We start from the raw sequence: 16,025 nt of genomic DNA, 5'->3' as shown, positions 1-16,025 counted from the left end.
TACAGTTGGCTGATTCTGTGACACTTCATGTTCTTTGGCCCAACAACCCTCACCCTCTCAAACTAAAATAAGTGCTAAAGTATTGACACTGCTACTGAAGATGAAAGCACTTAACATTTTTATCTGAACTTTATTCCAAATAACCATAGGTTACAATTGAAACCAGAATTTATCTTTAGATCTTTATTATTTATTGATTTATTATGGGGAGTACACTTTCCTGTATGTATAACTCATTTCTTAAGTTTCAAGGGAGGCTATTTAATATGGATAATGGATGTATCTTCAGCTTTCATATAGGCCAGATTACATTATTCAAATTGAGAAAACAACAGGAGTTCTTGACTTTCCTCCTACTAGCCAAAATCTTTAAAACAAGTGAATCCTACAGATAAGTAAGTCATATTTTGATATAAAAATAACTAAGATTGAATATATCACAAACTCTTTTATGAGCCCAACATTGTTTGAGGTGAACAAGAAAAATAAATGCATGAGAAGAGGAGGTGGCAATTGAAGGGTTTCAAAATATTGAAAAGGATAATCCACAGCTTCTATGTGTAATCTGTTTTTTAGTGTCCTGGTATAGCAATAGCAATAGCACTTAGATTTATATACCACTTCACAGTGCTTTACAGCCATCTCTAAGCAGTTTAGAGTCAATAAATTGCCCCCAACAATCTGGGTCCTCATTTTACCCACCTCGGAAGGATGGAAGGCGGAGTCAACCTTGAGCCTGGTGAGATTCGATCTGCCAAACTGCTGGCAGCCAGTGATCAGCAGAAGTAGCCTGCAGTACTGCACTGTAACCACTGCACCACTGTGGCTCAGTTATGGTATGTCTGCTATTGGGCTGGCATGTGTGTCAGCAAAAAGGGAAGAGGAGAAAGGGAGAGGAAACTCAATTCCAGCCTTGAAATGTAGGTGTAATTTTATGCAGACTGATGAATTAACTTAGCTAACTAGCCAGAATTGTTGTAGGACAGATATAGATCCACATTCACATTGGTCCAGCCTTTTGTATACTGTAGGAGTTGGGGATCAAATCCCACCCTCTGAGTTGCTAGAACATGCTGGTGGTCTAGCCTAAAATTGGAGAGAGACACAGAAAGAAAAGGAGACCAGAGAAAACAATGGGAAAAACTAGGAGACAAAATGAGGAGAAAATTCAAGATACAAAGACTATTTTAGAAGTGAGTGACTGGAGAAAAAAGTTGGAAAGTAACATTTGTATGAACATGTGGACAGCTGTTGATTCCTGAGTCAGAGAGGGAGAAGAAAAGTCAATAGGTGATTTCCCTGGAGGAAGTGAAATCAAGTCCCAAAGAGACAAAATCTTCCACTCAAGACCCATGGCACGATGAAGGGAGGTAGTTAATTCTGAACTCAAGATCAGAATCTTTGATGAAGCTCCTAGTTTCAGGGAAGGACTAGCAGAAGACTTCCGAAAGAGATTCATCCATTGATTGAGGAGACACAGAGGATGATTGGCAAAAAGGATTAAATAAAAAGATACAAGCAGTATGGAACACACTCATTTATATTTCCAGTACATTTTTTTCTTTTACTTTCTCTTGAGAATCCCACAAATAGAGGAGAGAGAAAGAATGAAATGGCAGGAAGTTAAACATTTAAGAATAAGGTGAGGTGTGAATAGTCTCTGGAAGAGAGACCTAAGAAGAAACCCAACACCAGGTAGAAGACGGTATAACTTGATGTAACTATCTATTATAAATTGCTTTGCTGCATATAGTAAAGAGGAAGCATAAAAGCATCCACTGATCGGATTCCTCTATATCAATTGTTATGCTTGTAATTGTAACCATGGAAAGTGTGCAGAGAAGAAAAACCAAGAGGATAAAGGGTCTTGATCGTAGGGTGAACAGTTGAGGGAGTGATGTATGTCTAGCCTCTCAAAGAGAAGGATTAGAAGGGACATGATAACTATATTTCAATACATGAGGGCAGGGGTGGGCTTCAGATCCTTTAGCAATGGGTTTGCTGCCCCATTGCTGGGTGGGCATGGCCATGGTAGGTGTGGCCTAGTCGGCTGCCTTCACCACAGCAGGGGGAGGCATTTTTCACCCTCCCCAAGCTCCGGAGGCTTTCCTCGAGCTTCTGGGAAAGCGAAAACAGCTTCCCCTGGGGTCTGGAGGCCCTCCGGAGGCCGTTAACAGGCCTGTTTCTGGACTTCTGGAACCTCCAATAGGCCCATTTTTTGCCCTCCCAGACACTCTGTGTGGCTTCTGCACTTACCTGGAATGATGAACGGGCCACGTAGAGACTCCTGGGAGGGGTGGGGTGGGCATGGTCAGCCAAGTGTGGCATTTAGGGGTTCGCTGAACCCCGGTGATCCTTGGCTAGAGGATCACTCAAACCCTGCCAAACCCCCAGGAGCCCACCCCTGTATGAGAGGCTATCACAGAAAAGAGGGATTACCTTATTTTCTTAGGCACCAGAGTAGAAGTAATGGGTAGAATTAAGGAGAAATTTTCTGACAGAGCAATTAATCAATGCTTGCCACCCATGTTTGTGGGTGCTCCATCACTGGAGGTTTTCAAAAAAAGATTGGACAACCGTTTGACCAGGATGATATAAGGTTCTTGCCAATCTTGTGTCTTCTCTTTTCTTCTTTTTCTTTTCAGCTATACTGGCCATAATGAATGAAACATATACTGTACATGAATAGAATGCCACACCTCAGTAAGAAATAAAGACACAAATGAACCATTTTTTAAAAAAAAAATTCTGATGTCTTGCTGGCATTTGTTAAGCCTGACCAAACCCCAGCCATGATGTTTATGCTGGATGCAGAAAATCATTATTACAGAATTATACTAATCATCTATTGTCTATTTCATCCTCATAACTTAATTCCCATGACAAATTCTCAATCAGCATGATTGTTTTCTCTCAAGTTTTATTTTAATTCTTAGCTCTGTCCATTGTGTTAGTTATTTTAATGGAAAAGCAACCCATATGTTCCTTAAATAAATGCACAAATGGATTATATAACTGGGAAAGGGAGAAAAGGGAAGAAAATAGTTTCTGGAGTTGTACCACTGCTAAGGAACCAAACTGATGTTGTGGAGGCATATAGAATATAATTCTTTATTGGCCAAGTGTGATTGGACACACAAAAAAATTGCCTTTGGTGCATATACTCTCAGTGTACATAAAAAGGCAGGATACACTTGTCAAGAATCACAAGGCACAATGCCCAGTGACAGTCTTATGGTACAATAAGCAATCGAATCATACTAGGAAATAATCAATATCAATGTAAATCACAAGGATACAAGCAACAAAGTTACAGTCATGCAGTCACAAGTGGGAGGAGATGGGCGACAGTAACGATGAGAAGACCAATAGCAATAGTAACGCAGCCTAATGTGAATAGTTTGACAGTGTTGAGTCTGTTGTTTAGCAGAGTGATAGCGTTCGGGGAAAAAAACTGTTCCTGTGTCTAGTTGTTCTGGTGTGCAGTGCTCTATAGCATCGTTTTGAGGGTAGGAGTTGAAACAATTTATGTCCAGGATGCGAGGGGTCTGTAAATATTTTCACAGCCGTCTTTTTGACTTGTGCAGTATACAGGTCCTCAATGGAAGGTAGGTTGGTAGCAATTGTTTTTTCTGCAGTTCTAATTATCCACTGAAGTCTGTGTCTTTCTTGTTGGATTGCAGAACCAAACCAGACAGTTATAGAGGTGCAGATGACAGACTCAATAGTTCCTCTATAGAACTGTATCAGCAGCTCCTTCGACAATTTGTAGAAATATGTATCTATGATAATCATTGAAAACAAAAGTTTGTCTGAGTATGTGTACTTGTACATAAATATATATATACACACAAGTACTTATGTTTTGAAAATTTAAACTACCCTGTTTTCCCCAAAATAAGACATCCCCTGATAATAAACCCAATCGGGTTTTTGAGTTCAAGGCCAAGCACTTATTTCAGGGCTCAAAAAAATATAAGACAGGGTCTTATTTTGGGGAAAGCACGGTAGGATGAATAAACCAAAGCCTGAATGGACCAAAATATTCTTGTGTACAAGCCATTCCTCAGACTAAATGGATGCAGGAGGCAAAATTGGATAAAAATGAAGATTACATGGGATTCTAATTTAACTTTATGTGTGTTCTGCATTAGAAATTTCAAATTTCATAGTGCTTTAGAAAGCTAATGTTAGATTAAAGCCTAAAGACATGCATACAATGTTTGCAAACCTTTTGCTAACTTCCTCTTCTCTGCCTGCAATTATGAACACTTCTTTAAATACATAAATAAAATGGAAGCCTAAGGTTGGCATTTCCTTGTTATCTCACTAATCGTTTACCTGAAATAAGAAAAAAAAATATATGACCATGGTAGAAAGGTTTGAGTTTTTCTGTTTCTTATGCTTGGATGATTACAAGCAATTCCAATTTTTCACAGAAAATGTGGTTGTCTTAAGATTGACAAACAAATGATCCGACATTTCTGGAGGGGATGGGAAAAAGACATATTTTTGCAGCCTTGCGACTCATCCCTTACATTACATTAGTGTAATTTAAGTTCATTGATGAAATTAATACATTTTTGGGTTACAAAATAATAATAATAATAATAATAATAATAATAATAATAATAATAATAATAATAATAATTTATTATTATTATTATTATTATTATTATTATTGTTATTATTATTATTATTATTATTATTATTATTATTTAATCTTTAGTGAGATTCACAGCCTTTGAGGCTGGTTAATAGCTCAGCAGCTCGAGTCCTAACCAAGGACCTAGGAACTGTTAAGGTATCGTCAGAGGATATAAGCTGTTCCGAGTAAGGTGGTTTTTTGTAGTGTCAAAATGTTCAAGTCCGGCAAATTTAGAATTTCTAAATAGCGGGGTAGCCCTTTGGGTATTGCTCCAAGGGCTCCAATTACAATCGGGACAACACACGATTTCATTATTATTATTATTATTATTATTATTATTATTATTATTATTATTATTATTATTATTTTATTTATATACTGCCCATTCTCCTGAAGGACTCAGGGCGGTGTACAACCAGAATTAAAATACAAATATACAAATATACAATATCTAGTTAAAATTAATTAAAATCATTAAATAGTTTTGGCTGAATTTTAAAACCCAAAATTAAAACCCAATTTAAAATCATTCAATTTGACAGCCCCACCTGTCAGAACAGTAGGGTCTTGAGGGCACAGCGAAAAACCCAGAGGTCAGAAATGTTATGAATATCCAGGGGCAATTCATTCCAGAGGGCAGGAGCTCCCACAGAGAAGGGTCTCCTTCTGCGTGTCGCCAGCCAACATAACTTGGCTGACGGCACCCTGAGGAGTCCCTCTCTGTGGGAGCGAACTGGTCGGTGGGAGGCTGTTGGTGGCAGAAGGCGGTCCATAGATATCCTGGTCCTATGCCATGGAGCGCTTTAAAGGTGGTGACCAACACCTTGAATTGCACTCAGAAGACCACTGGGAGCCAGTGCAGCTCATGCAGGAGAGGTGTTACATGGGCGTAACGAGGTGCGCAAACACACACAAAAAAATGTGCTTGTTAAACTGCTTAGTTCATCTCTTATCCAGGAAATTGCAAAGTCAGAATTGGAGGAGTAAAGATATTTTTTCCATCTCCAATTTTCCAAATGTGACATTGGGTTCCTAGTCCACAGAAAATAATGGATAATTAGATTATCAATTATACTGTAGATATACATTAAAATATAGTATCTTACAATAGGTCTCATAATTGTGCTAATTATACCATCTTAGCAGGCATTCTCATTGAAAAGCTGACTGACCTGAATTTCCCTCCCCTCACTTGTGACTGGGTCAAAGATTTCCTGATGGACCATCCACAAACAGTAAGGGTTGGGTCCTTGACATCTTCCATCCTGAAGCTCAGAACAAGCTCCCCTCAGGGCTGCATGCTCAGCCCCTACTTGTACTTGCTGTATATACGTGACTGCATATCCTCAAATCCATCCAACATTATAATAAAGTTTGCAGACGACACAACGGTGCTGGGCCTTATAACTGGAGGGGACGAATCAGCATACAGGGAAGAAGTCCAGAAGGTATCCACATGGTGTTCAAAAAACAATCAACATCTATATACAAGCAAGACAAAGGAGATGGTGCTGGATTTCTGGAAGCACAGAGAGGAACCTGCCCCACTGTATATCGAGGGGAGCTGTGTGTAGAGGGTTTCTTCTTTTAAATTCTTGGGAGTGCTCATTAGTCAAGATTTCACCTGGAAAAACAACATGTCCCTGATGGTTAGTAAGGCTCAACAGAGATTTCATTTCCTTAGAGTCCTGTGGAAAAATCAGGTGGAACAATGGCTGATGACTTCTTTCTATTGGTCCAGGATAGAAAGTGTCCTCACATACTGCTTTACAGTATGGTATGCTGGTCTAACATCTGAGACAGGAAGGTACTACAGAGAGTGATCAATTCGGCACAAGAAACCATTGGTTGCCCTCTAACACCACTGGATGACATCGCCAGGTCTCGCTGTTTCAGCAGAGTAAGGACAATACTTAGGGATGATTCACATCTTGGCCAGTGTCTCTTTTCACTTCTACCACCAGGCAGAAGGCATTGAAGTATAGGCAGCCAGACAAAGAGGTTTAAAAACAGCTTTTACCCATGGACTGTCAGACTCTTAAACACAATCATAATCACTCCATGTACATATGGAAACATATGACTAGATTTCCCCCCCCCCAATTACTTGTATAAGGATGATTTTCTACACTATTCATGTTGTCTTGTAGTTTTTGTTATGGATTGCACCAGAGAGGCTAAACCAATTTTGTGTATACATGATGTAGAATGACAATAAATGCTTCTTCTTCTTCTTCTTCTTCTTCTTCTTCTTCTTCTTCTTCTTCTTCTTCTTCTTCTTCTTCTTCTTCTTCTTCTTCTTCTTCTTCTTCTTCTTATTATTATTATTATTATTATTATTATTATTATTATTATTATTATTATTATGTACTGTGTCTGGAAAATAATCAACATCCATAATCAATCAGAACTCTTCAGTTGTCTTTTGTAATTGTTTATTTTTGTTGTATTCCATTTTGATGCTATGACTATTAAGAGGTCTTTAAGTCACTCAGAAGCAGTTCAGCCTGGAGGATCATAGAAGTCTATGATCAATAAGTAGGTAGCTGGGGAAATAAGGTTAAAAAAAAATGAAAAAACGACATCGGTATTTATAACTGTAATCAATCCCTTCTGTTCATCCAGAACCCAGATAATTCTTTTCTTTCAAAATATATGATTTATACTTCTGAAAAATATTACATGGATATGCAGTAATATCTGCATGATGGATTTCGTTTGGTCTCTAGCAACTCTCAAAAATTGTACTTACTTAATATATCGACTGTCATAAGACAATGTACTACCCAGGACTTCTATTTTTTGTATACATCCAATCTCTCTCTCTCTCTCTCTCCCTCCCTCTCCCTCCCTCCCTCTCTCCCTCTCCTCTTCCCTCTCTCCCTCCCTCTCCTCCTTTCCCCCTCTCCTCCCCTTTCTCTGTGTGAATAATTTTAATTAAACTTCTGGTTTATGTGAAATTTACCATGCGCATTAAGAAGCAAAATAGCTGAAGTTCAAAAAGAAATCAATAGCATAGTTTGCTTGAGAATATATCTTTCCAGGCAACCAAAGGATGGAAACAAGAATTGCTGGATCAGCAATGCAATTCTATATGTAAGTCTACTAAAAGAAAGAGAGAGAGAGAAGCCTGATTAGGTTCACTGGGATTTATGCAAGATAAACGAGTATAGGATTACAAATCCACTATGTAATTTTTAAATGACTATTTAGAAGCATGTCACACTGAGCTTACAGTTCCCAGTGCAGGATTATAGTTTTAACTGGTATTAATCAACAAACTTGATGATATTTTTTTTCTTTTTTAATCATGTTCTTTCTGTAGTCCTTTAAAAGAAAACACTTCCATTTTCTGTGTAGAGCATTTTGGTTTTCTTTTGCAAGAGTTTATGCTTGATTATAAATAATGCTAATGCCCAAATATTTTTTTTTTGCAACATATTGTAAAACCGTTCTTTTCACTGGCTCACGTGTTAGCAGTGCACAACATGTGGAGGCACTGATTTGCAAAAGTGAATAATCAAAAGGCTATAATAATATGCTTCTCCACTCACAAGCATAGGCAGCGGAATAAATGAAATGAGGGTCTGATCCAGCTCCCCAAACATGACAAACCTCTATAATTAAATCAATGATTCCTTTATTAAGAGCACCAGCAGACCTGGCAAAAAGTATCTCTCTCACAGCAGGGTAACAAATTTGTCTGGCAGGGCAGTGAATAATTGTTTGTCACATCTATTCATCTCCGTCCCCTGCCTTTTATCCCCAGAGCTAGGGTGGACTTCACTAGCAGCTGTGGCTCTTCTGTCCCAAGGATTGGCCCATAGATTTCCACTGCTCTCCTCTGCTTTCTGTGCATCAGCTGTTCCTCCTCATCAGCCACTTCCAGACCTGGGGAATGTTGGCTCTCCATCTGAGGGCTGACAGATGACCCAGGCTCCCCCTCCCTCCCTCCCCACCTGTCTCTGACAGCTCCATTCCCTCTTCCCCCTCAGAGCTCTCAGGTTGCCTTGATGCTGACTCTGACTTCCACACCTCCTCCTCATCTGATTTGGCTGCTGGAGGAGCCTGCGGCCGACAAGCCACAACAAATGAGAGTTGATTATCATGAAACTGTGTATATATGTATGTTGTTGTTTTAACCATTCAGTCATGTCTGACTCTTGGTGACTTTATAGGCAAATGTTGTCAACCGCAGCTTCTTTCAGTTGTTGGATGTTCGGACAGAGTCTTGTGATTTTGGCTTTTAATGATGTGTCTGTTGCTATGGATGTAGAACTGCTTAATTATGCCACAAAGAAAGCAGACTTGGAATAAATTAGATTATTGGCCCAGGATTATCAACTCCAATTGCCAATGGCTCTCTGAGGTATTTAAGAAAGAGAGAAGGGGGGAAGGGGGAGAGAGAGGGGATAGGGGGGAGAGAGAGGGGATAGGGGCAGAGAGGGTGGAGGGAACAGGAGAGAGGGAGGGAGGGAGGGAGGAAGAGAGAGAGAGAGAGAGAGAGGGAGGGAGAGAGAGAGAGAGAACTCAATTCAAGTTTTTTCACATTGAAATTGACTCTTTAAAAACATATTTTTAGTAACATAGAAGGCTAGAGAAAGGACAGTAAATTGATATACTAATAATAAAAGAAATTCATCAAGCAACTGAACATTTCAAGAAGTCAAAGTACATGCTTAGACTGTAGCAAAATTCCTTTTCTAAATTGGTATAGAGATCACCACAGAACATGAGATTAATCTCAAAGGCTGGCTACATTTAGGTGTCTCAGAGTCCCATTTTCTTAATGTTACATTTAAATTTAATGTAGCCCAAAGAGAGAAAAAGGCTAACTTGGGAGCTTTTGAAAAGCATACGGAAAATGCCTGTTGCAAATGAAAAGTGACTACATAAAGTGACTCATTAAATCTTTTCAGTAGAGGCATCCCATGAGGCAAAATTGGATGTTCCTGATGATCAAATTTCGCAGATATAAAGCTCAGTCAAGATGTACTACTTAGTGCTTTAGAGAATAGTATTATTTCATACATTCCATTTCAGAGAATTGCATCGTATTTTTGTCTTCTTTGACAAAGCCCAAGGCTACGAATATACATAATCAACGATGCAGACCTAGATTAGATCTCATTTAACTGATTCTCTCTGTGGGCTTTTTCAACAGCAACCCCATATTAGTTCAACGAGTTGTGTACTTTTCTACCATCATATTCCCTTACTCATAAAGCTGCCATTACTTGCATTATACCTTTTGGTGAGTGTGACTTCTGCAAATATACCAGCATCCACACTTCTGTGTGAACGTGTGCAAAATGTGTGGGACGTTTAAAAGGTTTCATCACACTTTCTTTTTCAACAATGGCCAATGAGATGCTTCTGGGATGCTTAAAAGCTTCATTTGATATAAGGAACATTATATTTTTCAACCTGAAGATTTCATTTCAATCTCTCTTTGGATACAATTTTATTTAATCAATTCATAAGTTATGTTAATCACCAGAGCAACTCTAGATGTGTACAATATAATGAACACAACTCAAAGTGCAAGAATAACAGTCATTAAAAACAAACAGAATTAAGAATACACATTAGGAAAAGATGTAGCAATTGTTTAATCAGTTTCAGAATTGAAACCATAAGTCATTCTACTCCAGGGACTACTTAAAAAATCCAACCCTTCTATGTTATAGGTAGTAGCCAAAATTGTGGAAACCTTTTTGGGAAAGTGTATTTTCTAAAACTAGCTAATAACACCACAATTTTTGGGAGTAGTACCAGGGGTGAAATCCAGCAGGTTCTGACAGGTTCTGTAGAACTGGTAGTGGAAATTTTGAGCAGTTCAGAGAACCAGTAGTGGAAATTTTGAGTACTTTGGAGAACTGGCAAATGCCACCTCTGGCTGGCCCAGAGTTGGGTGGGAATGGAGATTTTGCAATATCCTTCCCCCAGGAGTGGGGAGGGAATGGGGATTTTGCCGTATCCTTCTCCTGCCATGCCCACCAAGCCACACCCACCAAGCCATGCCCACAGAACCGGTAATAAAAAAAATTAGATTTCACCACTGAGTAGTACCATAAAATTATATATGAATGGAAAGATAATTTAATCAAGAATCTAATGCAATAACTTTTATGAAGGATTTGCTATTAGAATAGCAGTTACAGTATAAAGAAGATATACAAAAATTATCACCATAGAAAAAACAAGATATACAAAAATTATTACCATGTCAGTTAATACTTACTGTAGTTGGGTAACCTTTAGCATGAATTATGGAGTGAACCAAGTCGTTTAGTTCTGCAGCTGTTATAATGTGAAACCAAGATTGAATGATAGCTTCTATTAACTGGGTTTTATTGCTGGGTCGCTTCTGACTAACAAATTTCTATAATTGGCTCCATAGATTTTCAATTGGGTTAAGGTCTAGGCTATTCCCAGGCCATTCCAGCAGTGGAATATCTTGAAACTAAAAAAAAAAAAAAAGTGGTGTTATTAGCCATCAAACCTCAAAAATACACTTTTCCCAAAAGGTTTCCACAAGTTTTGCCACTACTGTACATACAGCAAGGTTGGGGCCTCATGGACTTAATAGAAAATGCTGTTGGATTTGTGATTAATATTTATATGTCTGTTATGATTATTATTATGATTAATGTTGTATTTCTACTTAAAACTGACTGTGCCCAGACAATATGCTGTTCAGACAGATATGGGATTTTTTATGTGTAGTTTAAAAAAGTTAAAAAAGAAAAGAAAACGTTGTTGGAGACATTGAAGTGCCATCCATCCATCCATCCATCCATCCATCCATCCATCCATCCTTAAGGGGTTGTCTACTAGGACTCCTAGGTCAATCAAAGCAGGAAAGGTAATAAATCTGGTGGGTATCACAGTAATTTTATCTGTCAAGAAAGCTGGCAACTAGTGCTAGATTTCTGCATAATTGCTACTGGTTCTCAGAGCTTCCAGCTATGAATGGACCCATCAGTACTGGTGGTGAACTCTGATTAAGTTATTAAAGTATCCAGCTTGTAATTTTTAGTCAGTATATTGCATATATTATCCAGCAGATGTTACAGGTATACAATATTCACAGTGCAATATCTAAAAGACTTGAAAACAACAATTATAAAACCATTGTATTCTAGTCAAACACTTTCCCTGCTACTTTCACATTTCAGGTACTCTTACAAGGTGTCAGGACCAAAACTTAACTACTTACCTATTTATACCCAAACATCTCGGGCAGCTTTTGAAGCTAGAAATAAAGATTCTGTTTAATTTAAATGGAAATTTTCAGAAAGCTTACACATTTGTGCTTAAAGAGGTTGAAAGAGGGGAATATTAATAAAATTGTCAATATAGATTGATAATAGATACATATGAAGAACAGTTGCAGGAACTGGGCATGGCTGGTCTAGTGAAGAGAAGGACCAGGGGAGACATCATAGAAGTGTTCCAATATTTGAGGGGCTGCCACAGAGAGGAAGGGGTCAAGCTATTTTCCAAAGCACCTGAAGGCCAGACAAGGAATAATGGATGGAAACTGAACAAAGAGAGATTCAACCTGGAAATAAGGAGAAACTTTCTGACTGAGAGAACAATCAACCAATGGAACAGATTCCCTTCGGAAGTTGTGAGAGCTTCATCACTTTAGACTTTCAAGAAGAGATTGGACTGCCATTTGTCAGAAATGGTGTAGAGTCCCCAGCTTGGGCAGGGGGTTGGAATAGATGACCTACAAGGTCCCTTCCAACTCTGTTAATCTATAAGAGAGAAAGAGAGAGAGGGAGGGAGGGAGATGAAGAGGGGGAGAGATGGGGGAGGGAGGGAGAGATGATTAAAGCCCTGTGATACCATTGAAACTCTGGTAGATTAAAGCTGCCCTCATCAATCTTAGTTTATCTAAAGAGGGCTTATCTATTTAAAATACATACTTGGATTCTTTTTCTAAAACAATGCACGCTTAGCACAATAGCAATATCTAAACATAGATTTTGAATCCTTAGATATTTTAATCTATGATTTAGAAACCCCAGTGAGGTGCTAGGCTCTGGACTGCAGCCAATATTATGTTTACTTATTGAGATTATATCATTTAAGACGTCACATCTGATTGGATTTAACCGGTGTTAAATATCTGCTAAAATTTAACTTTTTAATAGCACAGATGATGTTGAAATGATTGAAGATTTTGCAGTCTGTTCAACGAAAGGACTAATTGCTCAAAAAACTTTAACTGAAAAAAAGAAAGTATTACAAAACAATTGGTGTTAAACTGATCAAACTACAAGAGCAGCAGGACAAATCACAACCTGATCTGGCATTATCACTGACATTTCAGTAACATTATAGCAATGATTAGAAATGCAAATAAGTGAAAGTGTTTCCAGCAAACATTTGACTTGATGGCCTAAAATGGTAGCCCGTTAATTCTCCCCTTCCTCTATACTGATTCATGACTCATATGAAAAAAGCCTCAATAAAATGATTTGTCAATCCTTTCCTGAACCAATCAAGTGGGAGGGAAAAGTGCACCATCTCACAAGGAATCGATTTCCCCCCTAACATACACCTTAAATCTGCCTTATTCTAAAGTAAATCAAAATCCAAAAAATAAATGAATAAATAAATAAATTCCAAAAGGCAAAACGAATCAGAACACAAAATACAAGCTGAGTGGACATGACCTTGTAGATGACCATCACTCTGTCAAGGACTTTGGAGTACTTATATCAAATGATCTAAGTGCCAAAACCCACTGTAACAACATCGCCAAAAAGGCATTAAGAGTTGTAAATCTAATCTTGCATAGCTTCTTCTCCGGTAGTATCACACTACTAACCAGAGCATACAAAACATTTGCTAGACCAATTCTTGAATACAGCTCATCTGTCTGGAACCCACACTGCATATCGGACATTAATACAATCGAATGTGTCCAGAAATATTTCACAAGAAGAGTCCTCCACTGCTCTGCTCGCAACAAAATACCTTATGCCACCAGACTTGAAATTCTGGGCCTAGAAAACTTAGAACTACGCCATCTTTGGTATGACCTAAGTGTAGCTCATAAAATTATCTGCCACAATGTCCTGCCTGTCAATGACTACTTCAGCTTCAACCACAACAATACACAAGCACACAATCGATACAAACTTAAAGTGAACCTCTCCAAACTCGATTGCAGAAAATATGACTTCAGCAACAGAGTGGTCAATGCCTGGAATATACTACCTGACTCTGTGGTTTCATCCCAAACCCCCTATAACTTTAACCTAAGATTGTCTACTGTTGACTTCACCCCATTCCAGGGGTGGGCTCTACTTACCTTTACTACCAGTTCGAATCGTGCCCGCGTGCATGCGCTTGCTTTGCTCGTATGCGCACAAGCTCTTCTGCACATGTGCAGAAGCTTCTGGCATGTGCAGATCAACTTTGATGATGTCCGGGTCAGTGGGTGGAGCCTCCCACCAGTTTTACTACCGGTTCTTACGAACCGGTCCAAACAGGGGGCAACCCATCACTGCCCCATTCCTAAGAGGTCTGTAAGGGGCGTGCCTAATGTTTCCTTTATTTGTATCTATTTTATGTATTCAATTCATGCTTATACTTATATATATTACCTAATATGTCCTTGGCAAATAAATAAAATAAATAAAAATAAAATAATTAAAATATTTCATATTCTGACTTTTAGTATGATAGTCAATGGTGTGTGTGTGTTTGTCACATCCCATCATGTGGTTTACTATATTTACCCTCAGACTTGTCTTTTCAAGGATAAATACCTTGAACCCTAACCGTTTATTTATTTATTTTATTTATTAGTTTGATTTATATGCCGCCCTTCTCCAGAGACTCAGGGCGGCTTACAATGCGTTAAGCAATAGCCTTCATCCTTTTGTATATACCTGCTTAGTAGGGCTTTTGGGGGGCCCTAACCGTTCACTACTCCTTAAACAGAACTGAATTTCCCTTCTCTAAACATGCTCTAATAAGCCTGAATTACCTAAACTATATATCACTTGCTCTATTGAAGAACTAAGAAGTGAATATTTCATACGATTACCAAGTTTCAATTCATGCATTAGTTCTCTTACAATGTGAAATCAGTATTTAAACAATGACAACAGAAAGATTCTAATCTAATGTGAACATAACACATTTTAACCCAATATCTATTAATATATAACTTTCTTTTTAAAAAAGATATGATTGATTGAATTTATATGGCTGCCCCAGGGGTGAAATCCAGCAGGTTCTGACAGGTTCTGGAGAACCAGTAGCGGAAATTTTGAGTTGTTCACAGAACTGGCAAATACCATCTCTGGCTGGTCCCAGAGTGGGGTGGGAGTGGAGATTTTGCAATATCCTCCCCCCCAGGAGTGGGGAGGGAATGGGGATTTTGCAGTATCCTTCCCCTGGAGTGGGGTGGGAATGGAGATTTTGCAGTATCCTTCCCCTGCCACGCCCACCAAGCCACACCATGCCCACTAAGCCACGCCCACAGAACCGCTAGTAAAAAAAATTGAATTTGACCACTGGGCTGCCCACCTTCTTTGCACGTTACCTTGTGCAATGTACATTTTTAAAATACAACTAAAAATCACAATCTTTCAACCATTAAAACCAATTAGAAAGTTTTTAAACTACAGTTAAAGAACTATAATAAGAAAAAGACAATATGTATTATAAACCATAGGTGCACTAGCATTGATGACGATACCTAGTTTGGGTAATTAAATGTCTACAAGAAAACAACCAAGTTCAGAAAGCATCAAGGATCCCTCAGGTGCACTTATCCTAAAAGCTGAGATCAAGAAGAGAGAAAGAAAAAAAATAAGTCATGTCCTTACAAAATTTATTTTATAATCATATATTTAAGCAGTTAGTTGTTCTTCATTTAATACTGAACAATATAGCATGCATTTTACATTTTGTTCCTCTTAGAACAATTTAGAACAGTATAATTTACAGTGTAATTTCTTCCAGAAATAAAGTAAACAATAAGGGTAATTTTACATGATTGTGCAGATAAAATGTGTGGGAGAATAAAGAATACATCAGAGACACATTTGTCACAGTTATTATTATTAAGTGTTTATAAAAACAAAATTAGATTATAACCTGATACTGTGAAGTTAAATGGACTCTGTAGATAATATGCATTTTTAATATGGAAACGTTGCGGTAGCACAATATAATGAGAGAGCCTATTGTTTAAGCAGAGAATCAGAAAGAAGAGACATATTTCTGGATGTGCCTAAAGGAATGAATATAAACATTGCTAATCCAACTCTTAAAATCACACTTCAGGCAAGAGCAAAGAATAGATTACTTGGCTTTGTAAAGATACAACATTGGAAGGTATCAG

The sequence above is a fragment of the Pituophis catenifer genome, unplaced genomic scaffold, assembly GCF_029215685.1.
Source record: "Pituophis catenifer annectens isolate HBS135680 unplaced genomic scaffold, rPitCat1.0.hap2 SCAF_4, whole genome shotgun sequence".
Lineage (NCBI taxonomy): Eukaryota > Metazoa > Chordata > Lepidosauria > Squamata > Colubridae > Pituophis > Pituophis catenifer.
This window is presented reverse-complemented; position numbering follows the sequence as displayed.